Below are 22,603 nucleotides of genomic sequence, written 5' to 3'. Positions count from 1 at the left end.
TACACCTTTTCTTCTAGTCCCCCTCCACTGGCCTCTGTTGGCTTTGTTTGGAGTTTGCTCCTCTGGTGATAGGAGATCAGCTTATTCAGGAGGTCCCAAATTGAGCTGGTCTTTAAATGAAGCAATAGCAGTACTGTCTGGATACTTAGGGCATAGTAAACCAGGGCATTCTTAGCTGCCTGCTTTTGGTTTTGAAGTCTGCTTGGCCTTCTGACTTTCAAGTCTGAAGGATGCAGCCCCATGGAGAGCTCTTCTGCTGGGGTAGTGGCTCAGTTGAGGTTTGGATGAGCACTGGTCCTCACATGAGAGAGGAGTGGGTGGCTGGGAACTGGGGCAGCAGTGCGACCTCATCCTTTTGATAGCAGCAAGATACTGGACCACTCTTAATACCAAAGAGGGTTGAGTCTTCTCTTCTTCCAGATGCATGATCCCATGGCTTTCCTTGCACCACAGCTAGAACCCAAGCGCTGTTAAAATCCATGTGGGATCTTAGAGCATCTTTAGCTGCTTAAGAATCAACTCAGCTGGATTTCTGAAGTACAGCTGAACTGACCTAATGGCAGGCTGCTGCCAAAAATGTTGTTATTGATCTTTTCCCCCTAGGTAGAGAATCCTCATGGAGGTTTTTTGCTCCTGAGTAAAAACTTGAAGCCTTGTGGTGGCTTAGTTTCTAAAGCTTGGCTCCTGTAAGGGTCAGGTGAGTAGGGGCATAGGGGAAGGTGTGAAGCTGGGGCCAGGATTGCAGGCACAGGACCACCTCTTCTGGTAGCATCCAGCTGTGTATTGATTGTGGGGATTTAATTTCCTATCCCATTAGCTAGCTGCCTTGACTGGACTTTGCAGGACAGTTGTTTGAAAAGTGGTTGGCATGTTCCTTTTTGCCTTTTAGACCTGGCTCCTTCCGTGGAATTGCTTTGCTGAAGCCTTAAAGGGAGGGATTTTGTCCTGTAGTCTTCCTTGCACGAAGGGTAGGGGATAGGTGGGGAGGTTTTACATTCTGTGATTGCCTTGAGGCAAATTGCTGCTCCTTGAGGCATTTGTGATAGAGCATGTGCATGAAATTAGGAAGAATTCAGGAACTGTACATATGCAAATCCCCTCAGTCACTTATCTGGGATTTTATTGTTTCAATGTTGGGATCTCACAGTTCAAAATCCATTTTCTTCACGTACTATCATTTGTTTCTTCCATGTCAAACACCACTTATAAGTGGCAGAAGGCTACTAACATGAGTTAGATGTACTGAACCTGGAAAGAGATAGCATTTCAGGCCAAGCTGCTTACTATTTATTGGTTTTGTTCTTTTTAGAAACCTTACTATTATTTTGCTCTCCAGAGCTGTTGAAAAGAAGGTGAAAGACTGTGTGCAGCTTCCAGGAGTGCGGTCATGCTGGGAGCAGATGGTCTGTTCTTGGACACTGTCCCAAACGGTGGATTACTCATCTGATGCAGAATGATGCACCAGAAAATTGCAGATTTATTGGGACCACTCTTGGACTCCTTTGATTCTCTTAACTTTTCATTTTTACTTATCTGCCTGGTTTTGTTGCTCAAAAACCCTTCAATAAAATAAGCTCAGCCAGAGCCACAAAGACACTGATAGTTTAAAAGGGAAACCAGTTCAATGCAACAGAATTGAAGGGAGGGAAGACTTTGAAAGTGCAGTTTCTTATATTGTGTGATTGAAAACAAAACAAAAAATCAATTTTCTTTGGAGTTAGTTGCCAGTGGTAAAGCAGCAGCACACAGTACAACAGAGCTCTTCTGCACTTGTCAGTGGTATCACTTACTAATGTTTCACTCCATCAGGATCCTTTCTTACATACGTGTTATTTCATCTTTGCATGGGAATCTCACTTCCGAGCCATGTTAACAGAAAAAAAAACATGTTTCATGAATTCTGATCGAGAATTAAGGAATAAAACCCGAGTCATAAGCAGCTGAGGAGTTGATTGTTATTCACTGTAAATGTATGCAGTGAACCAACCGCTTTGGAAGCTGGTGGCTCAGGGCATCGAAGAATCCAATCTGCCAGGAGTGTTTCTGGCTAAGTCCCTGGCTGACGCTGAAGGATACATATTATTTTTCTCCTTCCTGGCTATTGCTCCACTTTGTCATATTGTTTCCCAGCATTTCCTTCTCCACAGACAGTCCCATACCTGCTGCTCACTGCAGCTGCCAGTAAAACATCCCCTAATCCGTCCTAAAGAGCAAAGTGCTCCCTTTCTCTGCTGCTCCAGTGTCACTATGTGATGTAAATGGGTGTTTTCAGCCACACGAAATTATTCTTCCAGGATATATTGAGTTTCCACTGGCCTAAAAGGGCAGGAATGGGGAGCAGGGTTTTACGAAAGTCTGATAAAATCACCCAAGTGCTGGAAGAAGTGTAACTTCATACTCTCTAAAGGCCATCCTTTGTGGTTTGACTGTGCTACTAAAAGTGCTGTGGAGTTGTTAAATGAGGGTGATGTTCTCCTTAATGGGCTTAACATTAAGTTTGTTTAGTTGTCAATGCACCATCCCTGGCAGTGTTCAAGGCCAGGCTGGACAAGGCTTGGAGCAACCTGGTCTAGTGGAAGGTGTCCCTGTCCATGGCAAGGGGCTGGAACTGGATGAGCTTTAAGGTCCCTGCATCTGATTTTCCAGGAGCAAGGCACTTGAATAGTTTTAAGTTAGTATTGGGATGATGCAGGCCTTGTTACGCCTGCACCCACACAAGTGTAAAGGCTTCATTTTACTTTCATTTATCCAATTTAACTCCATTAGCTACAAGAAAATTGGCTCTTTCTTCCCTCTGCTTTGTCAGAAGCAGATTTAACTGTACTATTTTTAATCCAGTGAGGATTTAACTCTTTGGAGCAATGTCTTAATACCACTGGGGTTTGTATTGCACTGCCTCCATTAATTAACTGCAAATACCTTGAACTCCTTTTAATTTGCAGGGGGGAGGATGCTGGGGAAGTAGGTGGGGTGTACCTCACAGCGACTCTATTTAGAATCATCTGTTTATATGCATACTTATTTTTCTGTTCTATGCATTCTTAATGACTCCTCCAAAAATCATCCTACTCTAATCAATCACGTGGAAAGAATGGAGGATGGTGAAGGCAAGATTATTCCTCAGGAGTCGGGTTTGAACAAATGCCATCATTAACATTTGAATTTCTACTGTAGGATGCATATTGCGTGAGGTTATATTGCTGTCTGTTCATACCATGCTAGATGCAGGGGGAAAATCCTGCAGGACAATCAGGTGAGAGTAAAGCTGGGGTGATACCTAGCAGTGCAGTTTATTCATTAGCCTGAGTTACTACAACCATGCTTTGCCCTCTGCCAGAACAATGCTACAAACCTGATCACATAGTTTTACCCTTTTCTCTTTCATCTTTAGTAACTTTAAGGTAGGTCAGATCCATGATATAGCTACCTTTCTTCAGTTAAGCTCCAGTTTCTTCATTAGTAGGGTGAGGAAGCTGATCTGACTTGAGAACTTTGGGAGCATATTATCGCTACAGAGGGAATGGTAACGGTGTAGGAGATGAATGATTATGCACTCTAAAAGCTGAAGTCATCCAGCTTAGGAGGGGGAACCCTTCCCATTGGATGTTCCAATTGAAGTAACAAATTTGGTTGCTTTTTGTTACTCGTAAGTATTTTTAACTCATGAACCACTAATCAGATCTGTTGTGTGGTTATCTACAAACTGGGGATAACCTAAAATCCATTCTTGGTAATTTATCCTATAAATTATGGTCTAGTGTGAGGCATCCTTGCCCATGGCAGGGGGATTGGAACTGGATGATCATAAGGTCCTTTCCAAACCTCATTATTGTATGATTCTATGATTCATCTAGGTGCTGTGAACAGAAGTAATCGGAGTACTTAATTCCATTTTTTCAGACCATGTTTTACTCATCACAATATTTTAATACAATCAGAAATGTTGGTTTTCCATGGTTTTCCTTTATTGTAGCCAGTCTAAGTGTAAATACAAGTAGTGTTACATGTTTCCTTTTAGGGACTTGTAGTTGTTTGGGTGAGATGCAGTGGGTTGCTCCTGTACTGTTGAGCTCAGTACTGGGGCATGCTGGGCTCTTCTGTTTACAAAAGAAAAAGTAAATAATCAAGTTGAGCGGAAAGATCTGAATTAATGGGATGCGTATTCTAAGCCATTTTTGAATCAGTTTAAATGCCAGGCCGCATAGTTACATTACCATATTACCCAAATATCAGGCCTTGTATTTATAGAATTGTTCTCTGTTTAAAACAAAAGAAGATAAAATCTCTGCGTTACCACCATTTTCTGAGGGATAATTCAGCAAAGGTTTATTTCCCCGAAGAAACTATCAAAAGCAAACTGGCAAAGCACAATCCATTTTGTTCAAAACCGCCTCATGCCTGGATTTTTGATCCATAAGCCAGGCTCCTGACTTTGGCTTGTTCTTGGGGTTGGGTTTTTTTAACCTTCACATTGTTAAATGCAGAAGAGCTATTTCTGTGGGAGAGATTGTGACAGCCCAACTGCTGTAAAAACATGAGATGGCAAAACATGAGATGTATATAAATGTATAATTTCACTTGAGGGAGCAAATGTCACTTCCATCTTTACTCAAGTCCGTTACAAAAACTAATATATATTAATGGAAGGCTCCTGCCTGTGGAAGGAAATGTGATTAATGGGCAGGTTTGGACATGGCTGTGTCTCGGATCTGTAATATATGCACGGCAGGAGACAATGAAGTGTTTTCCAGGGCAGGTTTTGGAGGATTGTGCATGGGCAGGGTAGTACCTGCCCTTTTCCCTGTTGACTGGAAGGTGAGAGAGGTACCCTGATCTTCTGCAAACACAGCTGGGAGCCCCCTCTCTTCTCCAGCACCCCTTAGGACACCTTCAAAAACAGGAGCATCAGTGGTCTGCTTTTCCTGGCGTGTTTTTGCAGGTTGCTATCTTTTTGAGGCTAAGGACAGCATGTAGACCCTTGGAAGTGTTTAGCATTCAAGGAGGTACCACTTGAAACTTCTGGCTCTCTTCTGTGTATTGCAGGGAAAGATATTTTGAGACCCGCAGTAATGAAAGTGGGGCTGAAGGGGGGATTCTCTTTTAGCTTGTAACCAAGTCAGAAGATTTGGCATTGATATAATTGGGATGTTTGCGATCCTTTGCTAGTGCTATGCAGAATGGATTCAGTGGCATAAGCAATACTGGCTGAGATTTTCATCGCTCTCTGTCTCCAATATTGTGAAGGCATGCACTGTAGTTAAAAACCAACACCCCCAAAAATGTGGGTTTTTTTTTCCTGAAAATGGTTATTTACTCTCACAAATTCCTTTGATAAAAGTAATGTGGATGTTTCAGCATCCTCACTTTGATCTAATTTTAATATCCAGTTACCTTTTGCTTAAATGCAGGCAGCAACATCATTGGTAGGTACTTTCTTTTTTCCTGTGCTGAATGTGCTTACCTTGTCAGACCAGCAATTCCCCTTCAGCTGTAATGTCATCTTTAAAAATGAGATTATTAAATGAGATAATGACACTGGTGACTGAGGAAGGGAAGGAGGATTTTTTCCTGAGTTAAAAAGTATTGGTTTTTAATTATAGCCAAATGCATATTCTCAGGAAATTTTCCTATTGAACCCAGTAGTGACTGTGAGGGTTATTAAATTCAACAACGAGTCAGCACTGACAGTCACATCTTTAAATAACTGGGAAGGAAGGCAGAGATCTCATGTTGACTGATTATTTTCAACTAAACCATAAATAAAACCTTATATTTCTTTCCAGCTACCTATTTAGTTCTCTTCTAATGGGTATAAATTCACTGAATACTTGCCTGAACCCAGTGCATGTGTTTCTTTATAACACACTAAAATGGCCATCCCTAATATTTTCCTAGGGCTGTTAATGCTAATAGATGTGGACTTTACCTTATTTTCTTTCATGGTCAAGTGTGTTTCCATTTGTGTCAGACAACTGCATCTTTATATGGCTCAGTTGTTTCCAAGTCCTAAGTGGAGAACGAATAATAATAATGATGATAAAAGTGTCAGTTTTAATCAATATCATCTGATATTGTGGGAATTGAGTTTTACCTTGCTGCTAACATATTAGGTGTATTCTGCTTTATCTTTTGCTGCAGGATTGATTTGCCACTATTCAGTTGGCTTGGCCGTTGTCATGCAAATTGTGGCATTTCTCCCCCATTGACTGCACAAACAGAGATTAGACTTGAAAATCGAGTCTCACTGACCAGCTGCTGCGTTATTTTTCATGTGATTTCTCCTTCCTTCCCTTAGCAATCCCCTCCCTTGTTTCCACCTTCTCTGCTGGCAAGGCGCTGATAATGCCGTCTCCAGGGAGTGGGCTGGGAATCGGCTGCCTGCAGCTGGGACTGAAGCCCTGGAGCAAGCCTGGGATGTGCTGCTCTTTTTAAGTAGCTCTTGCCTGCGGCCCTCTGAAGTTTGAGGGCGGGGGAGAGGGGAAATGATCAATTGCTCTTTGTATTGCTTGGGGTGTAGGCTAGGTGGTGAGTAGTGGCTTGATTTTGTCTCTGTCCATGGATGTGGAGTGAGGGCATGGGGAAGAGCATGCTGTCTTCCCTGTATGACCTGGCCTGCCAAGCAGATCACATTAAATCAGGTATAAATTGAAGCTGTGGCTGCCCCTTCCCTGGCAGTGTTAAAGGTCAGGTTGGAAGGGGTTTGGAACAATCTGGTCTAGTGGAAGGTGTCTCTGCCTGTGGCAGGGGTTGGAGCTGGATGAGCTTTAAGGTCCCTTCCAACCCAAACCATTCTATGATTCTGATAGCTAAATGCAAATCAAGTATCAGAGCAAGGGTTTGTGCTTATAAGCTTTATCGTATTTTGATTGCTTTGTCAGAACGCTGAGGCACTGTTTAATATCAGTGTTCTCACACTGGTGTTCAGGGCTGATGACAGATAAGATAGACTTGCCCTTGGAGCGACAATTACTGTAGACCCAGTTTGCTGTGATCTAAGCTTTCATTAGTGCTCAAAAGCAGAGATCAGTGGTTTAGTGGCATGTGATAGTAGGCCTTGTTTCCAATGCTTGAGTTAGGGAAAGGAGGAAAACCAGGTGAATTTCTTTAGTTACGTCTATGTTACTAACCCTGTTGTGTCAAGAAAAATGTTAAAGTAATTGAGCAAAGGGGCAAGGAGTCGGGGAGATGTAAAAAGAAAGCACAGTTCTCGTTGTGCTGATGAGTTCTTCCTTTTCATCTTAGCTGTGTTTGGTTACTTACCGTAAGATTTGAACAGTGCAGAAACCTTTATATTTATCCTCAGTGTTTCTGCAAGATAGGAAAGGAAATACTTTGTAAACAGGGTGCTACTAAGATCTGTGCAAACTGAGGAGAAATAAGTTGCTTTTCCCCAAGCTAACAAAAAATATTGTGGGTCTTAGTGATTTGAGACTTAGATATATTTATTTTCATATCAAGTCCTGTAGAGACAAAGCACAAATGGTTTGTACTTGAATTGTAGCTTGTGTAGCCGCAGTTGCTGGTAATGGTTGGTCAGCTTACTAGAAGTACAATCTATCTTGTATCCTCTTGGAATTTAATGCAAAGTAGCAAAGTCAAATCAGTTTTTTCTGTAGAGTGTGCTTTCTGGCATTGCAGGTAATAACTTGAGTAAGACCTGAAGGCAAGAAGAGCAGGCAGAAGGGTGTCTGCATCTTGGGGTGCTCCCCATTGCTGGCACAGCCTTCAGGCAAGCCTGGCATGGGACATGCACTTCATGTCGGGATGCTGGATTCAGCCATACCTCCAGCAGCATTTTGTTCCCCTTCTTGTAGTTCTCTTTATTCTTTCTGAGTGAACTGGGATTCCTGGGGCAATGTATTTATTCAAATCTGATGGAGGGGCATAGTAAAACCTGGTACTTACTCTGGTTGTTGCCTGACCACCAATTTCAGCAATATCTACTTGAGGAGTTGGGGTCTTACCTTGAGCACTCCTCGTCACCGTGGGTTGGTGCTTCATTGTCTTGAACGACTTCTTTTTATCTTTAATATTTGTAGTCTCAAAATTCAGTTTAATGTTTTAAACAACTCTTTTTTACCTTTATTTTATTTTATTTTATTTTATTTTATTTTATTTTATTTTATTTTATTTTATTTTATTTTATTTTATTTTATTTTATTTTATTTTATTTTATTTTATTTTATGATATGGCTATCAGCATGACCAGAATGTAAGACATGATGAACTTCATAGGAATATCTCAAAGATTTTGCTTTCACTAGTGAAAACATTTCGGATGGGCACATGCTGAATTTCATACAAGACTTGTCCTAAAATGCTGTTAATCATGGCTTTCTTTGTAAATTAAAAGAAAACTCACTCAGTACAGACAAGGTAAATGCTGTAATTTAGAGGAGAGTTTATTTTTTCTTATATAAAAAATAGATTGAATCGCTGCATAAACTGCAGTGTAATTCATTGTTACCGAGGGCAGACAACTCCTGCTTTCTGTAAGATGAACAATATTGCATGTAATGTGTTATCTGAAATGTGGATGTACAGTAATAAGTGATGTGCCCCTTGGCTCCTTCTTGGATTCTTTTCCAGCAAACAGGTACTTGTGGTGCCACACATGAATTTAATGAATGAACGAGTCTTTTTGTGTGCAGGGTGCCCAAACCCTTGTGCCCGAGTAGGAAGGAGTCTTCTTGATCTGGAGAGACTGCAGATGCTTGCAGCGTAACTTGCAGTGCATTGCAACTGCCTGGTTAATAAACCTCTGGACTCCTGTCAGTCTTAGCCCAGGGTTTGTCTGCCCTTCATTCTCCGCACGAAAGGGTCACCCTGTAGGTGTTAGAAGCAAAGTGACTGGCACCATCCTCTTGCCTGGACTCTCTGCTCCTAAATTAACAATCCAGAACTTGCTTTTCACTTAAAAGATGCTCAGTCAGGTTTCTAGGCAACCAGGCCCATTTTCACTTCCCCCCACAGAGAGATAAGAGCTGACTTCTCATGCAGGGAGGCAAGACCATGACGGATTTCAGCAGCCTTTAATTTGAGCTGAAAATAAAACGTAGCCCTTGAATGTCAGGGCAAGTCAGCTTAAAAAAATAACAACCACTGCCACCACCACCAATCCCAACAACCAAACAACAAAAAAACCCCAATCCCAAACCAACCAACAGCAACAAAATGTCCCGAACAATGACTTGGACTGATAAGGAGCAAATAGCTGCTGCTAATAAAAGGGCAGTAGGAGGTAGCTGTGTGCTCCTCAGCCCTGCTGAGAAGGGCTGTCATGCCTTAACCTAGGTGTCCAAGGGAGGTTGGGAGAGAGTGATTTCTTTCCAGTTGGCCTCTTCTCAGCTGATGTTTGCATCAAACAAAGGCAGCTTCCCTCCCTGGCCCTGAAGTCCAGTGGCCGAGTGCCGGTGCTCCTTCATTTCTCATCCACCCATGCAGAAGACGTGAAGACCTGGAGTGCCACAGTATTGCAGATCGAACAAAACCTTCATTGCGGCAGGATAAAAGAGGAGTTTGAGAAGACCTGGACATCTGACAGAGTGTTTAGGCTGTGGTGTGATTGACATGGAAGTAGCTTCTAATAGTCATGTTTGGAAGAAGAGATTTGGCACTGTCCCTTCCATAGGGAGCTTTGCAGGCCAAATAGCTAGTGTAATGGATGGTGGAGGTATTAGCAATTTTACTCTTGGGGATGTTAAGGCAATTCAACCCTTAAATGCCATTCTCTCTGTTCTGGACTCTCTTCTCTATACTGCTGCTTCACCCTTAATTCCCATCAATCTGAGAATTTAATTTTAATATCACGGTCTTCGTACTTGTCCCCGAATTGAGCTTATCCTGTGGTGTATCTGTTGCAAAGTGAAGGGAAATTGGACTGACTCTTCAACCTGCCAACTGTGTCTAGGTAAATGCATTTATAATCTCAAACTAGTCACTGCCTGTGTTCAATGAATGTTCTGCACGTTTTATAAATCCTTCCTTAACAAGGAATGATTTTATCCATACCAACTGCTGTGTAATGCAGCTGCAGTGATGCCACATCCTGGCTTTGGTGATAGCAGACAGATGATTTTTATTATGATGTTTTTCAAGTGCAGTGACCTGCAGGGCTGCTGCATGGGGAGAGCAGATGAGCCACTGCTGCAGGTGCGGGTGGCTCTGCTGCTTTCACTCTTCCCCATCTTGCCTGTGGATTAAAGCCTTCTGATTCTATGGCTTCTCCTGTAATCTGGAAGACAAAGAGGGATGGATGCTGTTAGGGGCAGAGGTTTTGTTGTTCTGCCTGGGCTTGAGTTTGTCTTGGTTTATTGGCATATTGGTATTCATTTAACGTCTTAGAGAGTCTAAATTGAGGGCAGGGGGTTAAATGTTATCACAAATTGTAGCTGTGTTCCAGTATTCATCACCCTTCCGAGGTCCTCCTTCACCTGCCCTCTCCCGCTCCTGCCATCGTATGCATCCCTTTGGTAGTATCCCTCTAGAAGACCATTCTTTTGTCTGTCTGGGCTGGATCTTCTTCCCTCTAGTTATCAATTGGCATTTTGGATGTTGCCTGAAATACACTGTTTAAATTCCTTTTGGCACTGTGAGAAGCAAGACACAAATACCTGTGGATAGAGTTAATATTGAGTGTATTTGTAAGTCTTGCCCTCCCTCGTTCCTGCAGTCCAAGGAATTGTGGCTAATATTCTTGTGTAACTGACTTTTTAGTGACAAGTGGTTTAGTTATTGTAGCTTTGGAATTAAGTCACCTATGTTTTATTTTATTTTTAATATATCCTCATATATTTACATTTTTGAGGCTGTGTTACCAGTGTCATTGGCAAAACACATGCAGGAATATAAGCTGTCTTTGCTAGAGAAGTTACTTTTGCTGGGATGCAATTTCTGGGCTTTCATAGAATCATAGTATAGTTACGGTTGGAAAGGACCTCAAGATCATCTAGTTCCAGCCCCCCCGCCATGGGCAGGGACACCTCACACTAAACCATCCCACACAAGGCCTCATCCAACCTGGCCTTGAACACCGCCAGGGATGGAGCACTCACAACCTCCCTGGGCAACTCATTCCAGTGCCTCACCACCCTCACAGGAAAGAATTTCCTCCTTATATCCAATCTAAACTTCCCCTGTTTAAGTTTTAACCCGTTACCCCTTGTCCTGTCACTACAGTCCCTGACAAAGAGTCCCTCCCCAGCATCCTTATAGGCCCCCTTCAGATACTGGAAGGCTGCTGTGAGGTCTCCATGCAGCCTTCTCTTCTCCAGGCTGAACAGCCCCAACTTCCTCAGCCTGTCTTCATATGGGAGGTGCTCCAGTCCCCTGATCATCCTCGTGGCCCTCCTCTGGACTTGTTCCAACAGTTCCATGTCCTTTTTATGTTGAGGACACCAGAACTGCACACAATACTCCAGGTGAGGTCTCACAAGAGCAGAGCAGAGGGGCAGAATCACCTCGTTTGACCTGCTGGTCACACTCCTTTTGATGCAGCCCAGGATACGGTTGGCTTTCTGGGCTGTGAGTGCACACTGCAGCCGGCTCATGTTCATTTTCTCATCGACCAGCACCCCCAAGTCCTTCTCCGCAGGGCTGCTCTGAATCTCTTCTTAGCCCAACCTGTAGCTGTGCCTGGGATTGCTCCGACCCAGGTGTAGGACCTTGCACTTGTTGTGGTTGAACTTCATAAGGTTGGCATCAGCCCACCTCACAAGCATGTCAAGGTCCCTCTGGATGGCATTCCTTCCCTCCAGCATATCAACCAGACCACACAGCTTGGTGTCATGGGCAAACTTGCTCAGGGCGCACTCAATCCCACTGTCCATGTCAGCGACGAAGATGTTAAACAAGACCGGTGCCAACACCGATCCCTGATCGGACACCACTTGTTACCGGTCTCCAGCCGGACATCGAGCCATTGACCACAACTCTTTGTGTGTGGCCATCCAGCAAGTTCTTTTATGCTTTTATGCTTTTATCTCCAACTTAGAGACAAGGATGTCGTGTGGGACAGTGTCAAAACGCTTTGCACAAGTCCAGGTAGATGACATCAACTGCTTTATCCTTGTCCATCAACTCCGTAGCCCCATCATAGAAGGCCACCAAATTGGTCAGGCAGGATTTCCCCTTAGTGAAGCCATGCTGGCTGTCACCAAGCACCTTGTTGTTTTTCATGTGCCTTAGCATGCGTTCCAGGAGAATTTGCTCCAAGATTTTGCCAGGCACAGAGGTGAGACTGACTGGTCTGTAGTTCCCTGGGTCTTCCATTTTCCCCTTCTTGAAAATGGGGTTCTATTTCCCTTTTCCCAGTCGTCAGGAACTTCACCTGACTGCCATGATTTTTCAAATATGATGGCCAGTGGCTTTGCAACTTCATTCGCCAGCTCCTTCAGGACCCGCGGATGGATTCCATCAGGTCCCATGGACTTGTGCATGTTCAAGCTCTTATGATGGTCTCGAACCAGATCCTCTCCTACAGTGGGCCCGAGGTCTTCATTCTCACAGTCCCTGCGTCTACCTTCTAAGAACTGGGTGGTGCAATCAGAGCCTTTGCCAGTGAAGACCGAGGCAAAGAAGTCATGAAGAACCTCAGCCTTCTCCAAATCCTGTGTAGCCAGTTCTCCTGAGAGCTTCCTCAGGGGGCCTATTTTGTCCCTAGTCTGTTTTTTGTTTGTTACGTGCCTGTAGAATCCCTTCCTGTTATCCTTAACATCCCTAGCCAAGTTTAATTCTAACTGGGCCTTAGCCTTCCTAACCTGGTCCCTAGCTTCCCGGACAACATCCCTGTACTCTACCCAGGCCGCCTGTCCTTGCTTCCACTTTTTATAAGCCTCTTTTTTCCTTTGAATTTTCCTCAGCAGCTCCTTATCCATCCAAGGAGGTCTCCTGGCCCTCCTGCTGCACTTCCTTCTAGTTGGGATGCAGCACTCCTGAGCTTGTAGCAGGTGATCCTTGAATATCAACCAAGAGTCTTGGGCCCCCCTGCCCTCCAGGGCTATATCCCATGGAACCTTACTAAGCAGGCTCCTGAAGAGGCCAAAGTCTGCTCTCTTGAAGTCCAGGGCAGTGAGCTTGCTGCACGCTCTTCTCACTGTCCTGGGGATCTCAAATTCGACCATCTCGTGATCACTGCATCCAAGGCTGCCCTGGAGTACCACATTCTCAACAAGCCCTTCCCTGTTGGTGAGCACAAGGTCAAGCATGGCACCTCTCCTTGTCGGCTCCTCTGTTACTTGCAGAAGGAAGTTGTCTTCCACACAATCGAGGAACCTCCTGGATTGCTTGTGCCGTGCAGTGCCATCGTTCCAACAGATGTGGTTGAAGCCCCCCATGAGAACAAGGGCCTGGGAGCGTGAGGCTTTTCCTATCTGTCTGTAGAGTGCTTCATCCACAGGTTCTCCTTGATCAGGCGGCCTGTAACAGATCCCCACATTAATGTCTCCCACAGCTGTTTTCCCTTTAACCCTGACCCACAAACTCTCTGTAAACTGCTCACCTGTCCCCAGGCAGAGTTCCATACTCTCCAGCCTATCCCTAACATAAAGGGCAACTCCCCCTCCCCGCCTGCCAGGCCTGTCCTTTCTAAAGAGCCTGTAACCTTCCATTCCAACACCCCAGTCATAGGAGCCATCCCACCATGTTTCTGTGATGCCTGTTATATCATACCCCCATGGACATGCACACATCTCTAATTCCTCTTGTTTGTTCCCCATGCTACGGGCAGTTGTATAGAGGCATCTGAGCCGAGCTCCAGATGATATATGATATATGCTATATCATATATCATCTCATATGATAATTCATATATGAGTATGAGATACTCCTAGATCATATACTCATATATCTCATATATCTCATATATGAGATACTTCATTCACTTCTCATATGATATATGAGCTATATCATATAGCTTCATGTGAGCTATATCATAGTTTTTGAAGCTAAACAAAGCCACTCTTCCCCCCCCCTCTATCAGTCAATGTGTCATTATGTCTCAGTTTAAAATACATTTTCTTGTTTTAGCCTTAGCCCCTAATTTTATTAAATCTCGAAATGTACTTCCTACGTAACTTTGGTTTTCAAAGGGTACACTGAATAACTGAGTGAAAAGCATTGAATGTGGTACAGTAATTGTATTTAAATAAGACCTTAACTGTAAAACTCTGTTGTTAGTAGAGACAAAGAAGCCTATTAGTCTGAGTTTTCACAGCAGGAAAGCAAGTGATGTTGGGAAGTGGATTGAGTAGAAAGACTAGTTGATATCATTGGTATCAACTGGGTATCAAATGCTACAGGTAGGAATTGCTTTTACTTACCTGATCTGTGGATAAATTTGTTTTTTTCGTATCACTGGGGAACTGGGAAAAAGTAACACCCCAGTGTGAGGTAGCTCAAGGATATTTTAAATTACAATGTTTGATATGCAAGATCAGACTTTATGAATAAGTCCTTTTTCTTGTCTTTCTGTTTTATATTGTTGTCAGTGTTTTGTGCTACCAGATGTTGAAAGAACTCGAAACTGTGGGTTTGATGGTAGTTGGAGTGACTTTCAGATGTGTATTTCAGATTGGTAGGTTTAATTATTTATACTTCTATCCCTGGTGTGTAGGCCAAGTCATTATGCTGACGGAATGTTGCTTTCCAGTATGATTTTATTAATCTTATAGTAAGAATGTATGAATCGTGGCTTCCTGAGACACGGAACTTAGTAAACAGCCATCACATCTTGTATCTGGAGTTGTAGGCGCATGTCAGCCCAAGATGCTCCACTGAATGCAAAGCTTGCAGAAAAAGACTGTTGGGTTTTGTGACATAGGTGGGAAGGAGGAGGAAAAGATTACCCACCTGTAACTCATTATGGCTCAGATTGTTGCTTTCTCAGAATTGCAGGGCTCTTGTTGATTCTGTTTGGTTGCAGTAAAGATTGAATGATCCCAGGCACAAGGCTGAAAATGTCCCAGCTTCCTGGAAGCACCAGTACCTGTTTTCTTCTCCAGTGCCTGACACTGATAACTGGGTTGCTTCCAGGTTTTTTATTCAGTTGAAAAATAAAGCAAATGGAACACCTGGGAGTCCTTTAGGGCAGCATCACAAAGGGGCTGCACCAAAGCCCCAGCTCGATCAACTTTTACAGGAATACTGATATTTTGTACTTTGGCCAATTGAGCAAGCTCTAAGAGTTGTGCTGCAAAATGTCTGTGAAATAGAATTGCAGTTTCCTGTCAGTCTAACAGGCATATATAATCATGGTGAAAACTGCTTATTCTTTCCTATTGCACCATCCCCAGCAGTGTTCAAGGCCAGATTGGACGGGTCTTGGAGCAATCTGGTCTAGTGGAAGGTGTCCCTGTCCGTGGCAGGGGGTTGGAACTGGATGAGCTTTAAGGTCCCTTCAACCCAAACCACTCTGTGATTCTAGGATTCAATTTCTCCTCTGCAAAAGGTGCTGCTTTCCCAGTGCTGGTGTTTTGTTGTGTGTTACTGAACATGCTGTTAGGATGTGCATTTTGCTTCATCATGTGCATACTTAAGAAATACCAATTTAATATAATTTAATAATGCATGTATGGGCATATAAAAACCATTGATACTGATATTGCACTAGTTATGTGATTGATGAAGCGGACTGAGTTGCCATTTGGTCCCTGGTTGCAGCTATTAAATGATCGGACTTGGTAATAATATAGCAAGATCCTAGAACTGCTTTCCTTACTCTTCCCCTTTTCAAGTATATAGAGTGCAGTAATACTGAGATAGGTTTTCTTGTGGTTCTTCCTGTTCCTTAAGGTTTTTTTTTAACTCCAGGAGTGGTAAATACACAGTGGTGCTTTGCTGTTTTAGATTTCAGACCCACTTTCCAGAACTTTTCCTGCAGGTGTGCCCCAAGTACAATTTTCATACACTTGCTACTGTCAGTGACAAGATTGGCAACAAGCCTTCTGCAGATTATCCATTTTTATTTACAGCTGCAAATACCTACTGTTGTAGGGACATGTTTTAGGCTGCATTTCTTTCATGTGTGATTCCTGCCGCATTCACAAGGGCAAAATCTGAAAGGCAGTGACCAAAAAATGGGAGTTTGTGCTTTCTCCTGTTGTTCTAATAGAGCTTTCTGTGTCTATTATACTTAAGTTTTTTTTGCTGGCTGTATTCAGTAGGGGTGATAATTTAAGGCTCTGCTTTTTTTTAATTTTATTTTTGACGAAAAACTGGACTATATACCCTGCTTACAGGATGCAAATGTCTCATTCCCCACCCCCCCCCCCCCCCCCCGCCTTGTTTTTGGACAGAGAAAAGTGAGTGGGTTGGTAACATACCACATTCAGCAAAGACTGCAAATCCTATCTGCACACAATGATAAAACATATCCCTAAAAATGTAAATTAGCCCTCTTAGTCTCTAAGCTAATTTTCATGTGTATAGTGGAAACAAAAACACAATAAGGAAAGATGTAGCTGTTTAACCAGATTATCCTCAAGTGATAGAGATATATGCTGGCAAATAGCCAGCTCCTGGTGAAATGTCTGCCTTACAAAGCACATGAAGGCCTTGCGTTCTCGGAACAGCGCTGTGCTCTGTAATCAGGGAAAGACAAAAGGCTTAATTTTGTTTTGTTCTGCTGTGATAAACTGGACTGCCTGGTTTAGCCACCTTGTTTTTCAGATGCCTCCAGGGGCCATTTGGCTGCTTGAATAGGAGCTAGAAGAGGTCTTCCTGTGTCAGGACCTCCAATTAGAGGCATTAACAAAGGTTATGATTGACTGCTCTTCTTTTTGGACAACAATTTCTCTACGTGCCCTATTAATCAAAGTATTTTTAGACATTTAAAAAGGAACTAAGGGTTCACCTTGCCTGTGGGCTTTGTTGACTGGAAAGATCAGTGAATAATTTTTTGTTAATGAAGCTGTGACAACTTCTAAGGCAAATTTGCTTGAGTAGATGCAGCTGTGTTGTTTCTGGTGGAGATGATGGAGGGACGCTCTGTGATGACTAGAAGAAAGGAGTTTCCTTCTTGTTGTAGTGTCTTCCATTTACAGCTAAAGCTTCATTCTCCAACGTGGCTATGGGGGTGAGTCCTGTCTAGTCAGGACTGACTCCAGCAAGCTGTTGTGCACTGCTTAGTGGAGAACAACTTTCCTCTACCTTGACTGCCTTCTCAGAGAGACTTCTGTGTATTAAGTGAACAGACTCTCTTGATAGGTAACTCAATACATGCATTGCCTTATGCATGCCATGTGCTATTTAAGTATGGCATGCCAGTATTTGTAACTATCTTCTGCTAATCAGACTTATCTAAGAGTAAATAGGCATGTAAGGGTACTTTGACTGACTAGAAGGTAGTCTTTACTTAGAGATGCTGTTATCATGGTGATTGCTTACAGCTAGCCACGTGTACTGGACAGTGTCTGCCCCAGAACATAAGTAGTGGTCACCCTACAGTTATTTAATGTGAGGGGAGGCAGAGGAAATCTTTCCTGTAGGGGAAAACTTCCTAAAGGGGAGATTTAGATTAGATCGGAGGCAGAAGTTCTTCTCTGTGAGGGTGCTGAGGCACTGGCACAGGTTGCCCAGGGAAGCTGTGGCTGCCCCATCCCTGGCAGTGTTCAAGGCCAGGTTGGACAAGGCTTGGAGCAACCTGGTCTCATGAAAGGTGTCTCTGCCTGTGGTAGGGGCGTTGGAAATGGATGAGCTTTAAGGTGCCTTCCAACCCAAACCAGTCTGGGATTCTATGATATGCAATATAAGGACCATGACCAGCTTCTACTTGTTACAGTTGTTAGCTCTGAGGCTCTGCCCATGAGGTATTTAATTGCTCTGGCAGGTGGATATTGTACTTTGGACTATGTACTTTTTAAATGAGGCTCAAATGAAAAGAGTACAGGTATGGAGAGCAGTTGATATGAAGAGACGGTGATGGAAATAATGAATACTGGGTAGAAGTTTGGCCCAAACTGTAGGGAGATACATGAAATCACTGAAGATGTCTGCTTTTGACTGGCATGCTGCTACTGGCATTAATGTGCTGCTGACATCCTTTCCTTGCATCTTGCACAGTATAGAGAGTAGAGGACTGAGCTATTAGGACCATAAAGCCTTAATTGCACGCAGCTGTCGGAAGCATGCTAGACGGGAAAGCTCAAATTCGTGTTTTATCTCCCTTATTCATTCTTTTTCCATACAACCAATGCTTTACTCCAGGGTTTTAAGTAATCAGATTAGTTAAAATGTACTTTCACTATTGCATTTCTTCAGATGAGTTGTTAGTTCATTTGCTAGCTTCTGAATAGTTGTGGACTGGCTTCTTTTTCGTCATCCTAGTTTGGGTGTCTTCTTGTAGTACTGCATGCTAGAATGCCAAGTCTGGTTACATTGAAGAGGAGTGGAAAACCTCCCAAAACCTCATACTCTCAGTCCTCTGAATCTGACATATCTGAATGTTGCTAATTTTGAGTTGAGCATCTTTACATTGGTTTCTCTATTTCCAGATGTAGCTGATCTCAGTTTAGATGTATTTTTCTAACTTACTGTACATGATTTTTGATCCTTAGTGGGATAAAGGTTTTGGAAGAGTATAGAGAATGTTAATTATTAAAATGAGAAAGTACTATTCATTCTAGCTTATATACACAATATTTTGAATGCTTGTTATATTTTGCAGTCTGCAAATTCTGCTTCTTTTAAGATATCAATAGTCTTTCTTTCAAAGCAAGCCCTACTGGACTCTAATCACATCTGTAGATCATGAATTAATGACTCAATACTGCTTAAAAATGTCTAAGCTATTAATACGCGTGTATATTACCCGTATTTATAAACTGGGAAGTGTCATTCTTTTAGCATTTGATAGGTTCTTCTTATAGATTTGCTTAAAAATAGAAAAATTAATGTACTGGAACAATTTTGAAAGGTCCATAAATAATGAGCTGAGGACCAAAAGCTTGAAATGTGTCTAAGGTTATGTTAATTATGATAAATGACTTTGAGAGGTTTGTTAGAAGCCTTTTAGCAGCTATGAACCATAATTATTGCATGTCAGTAAAAGCAATGAGGCTGCAACTGGTTATTTCTTCCTAGCTGAAGGTTTATCCTTGCAACTTCTGTTGCAATGTGCCTTTAAATATAGTACACATAGGCTTAGCTCCTGGCTGGGATTTGGATTTGGCTTAAAAAATCTGATGGGAAAGCTTTCATAATTGAAAGCCAATCCTGATGTGTCTTGCATGTAATACATGAAAGCTGATAATTAAAGACCTTGCAGCCTAAAGACCAAATGCAGCCTGGCGATTGTAGAATCCCAGACTGGTTTGGGTTGAAAGGGACTTTAAAGTTCATCCAGTTCCAACCCCCTGCCATGGGCAGGGACACCTTCCACTAGACCAGGTTGCTCCAAGCCCTGTCCAATCTGGCCTTGAACACTGCTGGGGATGGGGCAGCCACAGCTTCTCTGGGCAACCTGTGCCAGCGCCTCAGCACCCTCACAGGGAAGAGCTTCCACCTAAGATCTCATCTCAGTTCCCCCTCTGTCAGTTTAAAGCCATTCCCCCTTGTTCTGTCCCTACAGTCCTTGTCCAAAGCTCCTCTCCAGGCTTCTTGTAGCCCCTTTCAGGCACTGGAAGCTGCTCTAAGGTCTCCCCTTGAGGAGCCTTCTCTTCTCCAGGCTGAACAAGCGCAGCTCTCTCAGCCTGGCTCCAGAGCAGAGCTGCTCCAGCCCTCGCAGCATCTCCATGGCCTCCTCTCGACTTGCTCCAACAGCTCCTTGTCCCTCTTGTGTTGTTGCAGTGTTTCACTCTGCTCTGTTGTCATCTTGTCAGAGTACACTGAAAGTAGTTGGGCTTTTGTTTAAAGGCAGTCCATATGCATCTTTGATGTGTGTGTGTATGTATGCAGGACACAGATCCTGCGACCCCGGGGGAAAGTTATAGAATATCAAAACCTGGCCTGAGTCCCCATGATTATAGATGTCACAGCAGCCTTGAATAGGAGCAAAGGAAGGATAATCTCTCTTTTGTGAGTTGTGTTTGGCTGCCAGCGCACCCCACAGCCATTGAAGTGGCTGGGTTTGAGGAAACCAACCAACCTTCGGTCAGCTTGGATTGAGGAAAGCCAGCTCTTCATAGTTGGCTTCATCTTTGCAGACACTTCCCTTCCCCCGGCTGCACTGTTATCTTCACTGAAGATGAGGCACAGTGCAAAAGATCATCAGGAAGAAATATAAGAGAAAAGACTGGGAGCTGCCATTCATGATTTCAGCAGTGGTAACACCAGTCTGCAATGTATGTGTTCACAAACCATGTAGAGGCTGTGACCTGATTTAGTGGTAGAGTTGGCAGTGCTGGGGTAAAGGTTGGATTTGATGATCTTAAAGGTCTTTTCCAACCTGGTTGATTCTATGAAGAGGAAGAGGTAGTGCTCTTTTTGTTTGTTTGTTGTTTTTTCCCTTTATACTGGTATTACTTCATCTGTATCTTCACCGGAGAGTTGTTTGCATTTAACTAAATTGGTTCTTTTAAACCAGTTGAGTTAAATTGGTGCAAAACTGCTTGTTTTTCAGTCTTCTTTACATCTGAAGAAAGGAATAGGAGCTTTTGAAATAGAAAAGAAGGGAGATTAGATTTCATGTAATTTCCAGTGCTGCAGGAATTAAGTGGTGTAAAAATTTTAAATGGTACCTGAAGAGCAGATTACTGGAGTCTTCAAATTCACTGCCACTAAAAATGTAATTTAAGCATGTAAAATGTTCAGCTAAGGATTAAAGTAATCCCACTACTAGCTCAGGGAATGCAGCCAGCACCCATTTCAGGGATGAATCTGTGGGTGGTATGGAATAGGGATGTTCCACTCAGAGCACGGCCTCATGAGCACCTTGTGCTCTCCCAGCCAAGCAGGTGGTCAGCTGTGTGATCTGGTGGAGAAAATAGGGGCAGATGAAGGCAGGTCAGATACTTTTCATACTGGTAATACTGCTAAGCTCTTTGGGTATGAACCTGTGATTAACATGAAGTTTTGAGTGTAGTTTTACTGTAATTGATTTAAAAGTCAATGCTGCTATTGCATACTTAACACAAACAAGATGGTTATAAATCAGCCTGAGGGTGAAATGATACTAAACCCTATCTCTGCTCAAGGAAAAGCATGGGCATTATTGTATCTTGTTCCATTAAAGCTTCTGTTTAGAGGCAACTGTACTCAAAGAAGGCAAAAAAGATGTAAAGTTGCAGGAGGTGGGATAGTGCAGTTAGTGTTTCACAGGCTGTTGCATGCATGGGTGATGAAGCTTCATTTGGAGTTCAATTCTTGTTGCTGCACACCTCAGAAAACAGCTAGAAAGAGTAACAAGAAGTTGAAGATAATAATCAAAGACATGAATAATCTCTTTAAGAGGAACTGTTGAAGGTTATGCTCCTTCTCTTTGTAAAGTTGGAAACAGGAGAGAGTCTAGGAAAGGTGTATGAGGCACCTAATCCTACAGGAAATCTAGATTTAGCATCTTCTCCCTCTCACAACAGCCATCCAAAGAAGGAAACAATGGTAAAATGGTGAGATTGTCAAAGTAACTAAAAGGTGGAAGTTGTTTTCTTGCAGCCAGTTAGGAGGTTTGAGGAATTCATTGTTAAGCTCAGAAAATAACATAAGATGATCTGTCACAAGAGGCTTTCCTGTCCATTGACTTCCAGTCCAGACGATAAAATACTCCTAGGCTTCTGCTTTCTCTGTCCAGATACAGGGACTTTTGTCCGGTCAGGGACTTTAGTCTGGTTTTCTAGCTAGAAAGGTGGGAAAAACTATAATGTAGAAGGATAAAAAAATATCAGAACCCCTTTTCACGTTCTCTTCATCAGTGGGTCATGTCCCATAGCAGCTCTTTAGTTTGAACTGTGTGAATACCTTAATTTGAGGACATGATTTACTGTTCATGCTAAAGCACTGGTGAAGATGAATTTGATGATTAAAGTCAGAAAATATGACTTCACAAATGAGGAATAACTGAAAGCTTAAATTTATTAGCTCTGAAGTGCATGATAATGTTTTCAGGTGTAGTGTTGTAGTCTACTAGTGTTATCAGGAATGTCATGCTCAGGTATTAATGTGTTCCCGCTCTCTGTTGGGATCATGGGGGACAAGGAGGAAAACAAGCTTCCATCTAAACTCGGCTGTGTATTTAATCACTGGATGGAATGCAAAACAAAGTATACAGCATAGATCTGAAGCGCAAACCACCTGCTAGAGGAGAGCTGTTGTGCTTTTCATGAGAAGGATGCCCCAGAAATTTTATCTTGGTGACTGACAAATTCTGCTTGTCCACAAGTGAGTTAGGGAGCCTGGATTCCTTAGTGTGGTAAGAACTAATGAACTGGTATTCCTAAAATACTTTGTCTTCTTCCAGATAAAAAATATAGCATAAAAAAAAAATGCAGCAAAACCCAACCAAAAGCAGCGTTTTCTGTTGAGTAAAGACCAAGAAACCAGATGTTTGGTTTTTAGAATTTACCTTGTGAGCTTTTGTTTCTATAAAATGGGGTGAATGCCCCATGCCTGGCAGTATTCAAGTCCAGGTTGGACGGGGCTTGGAGTAACCTGGTCTAGTGGAAGGTGTCTGTGC

This window comes from Lathamus discolor, chromosome 6, assembly GCF_037157495.1.
Source record: "Lathamus discolor isolate bLatDis1 chromosome 6, bLatDis1.hap1, whole genome shotgun sequence".
NCBI lineage: Eukaryota > Metazoa > Chordata > Aves > Psittaciformes > Psittacidae > Lathamus > Lathamus discolor.
This window is presented reverse-complemented; position numbering follows the sequence as displayed.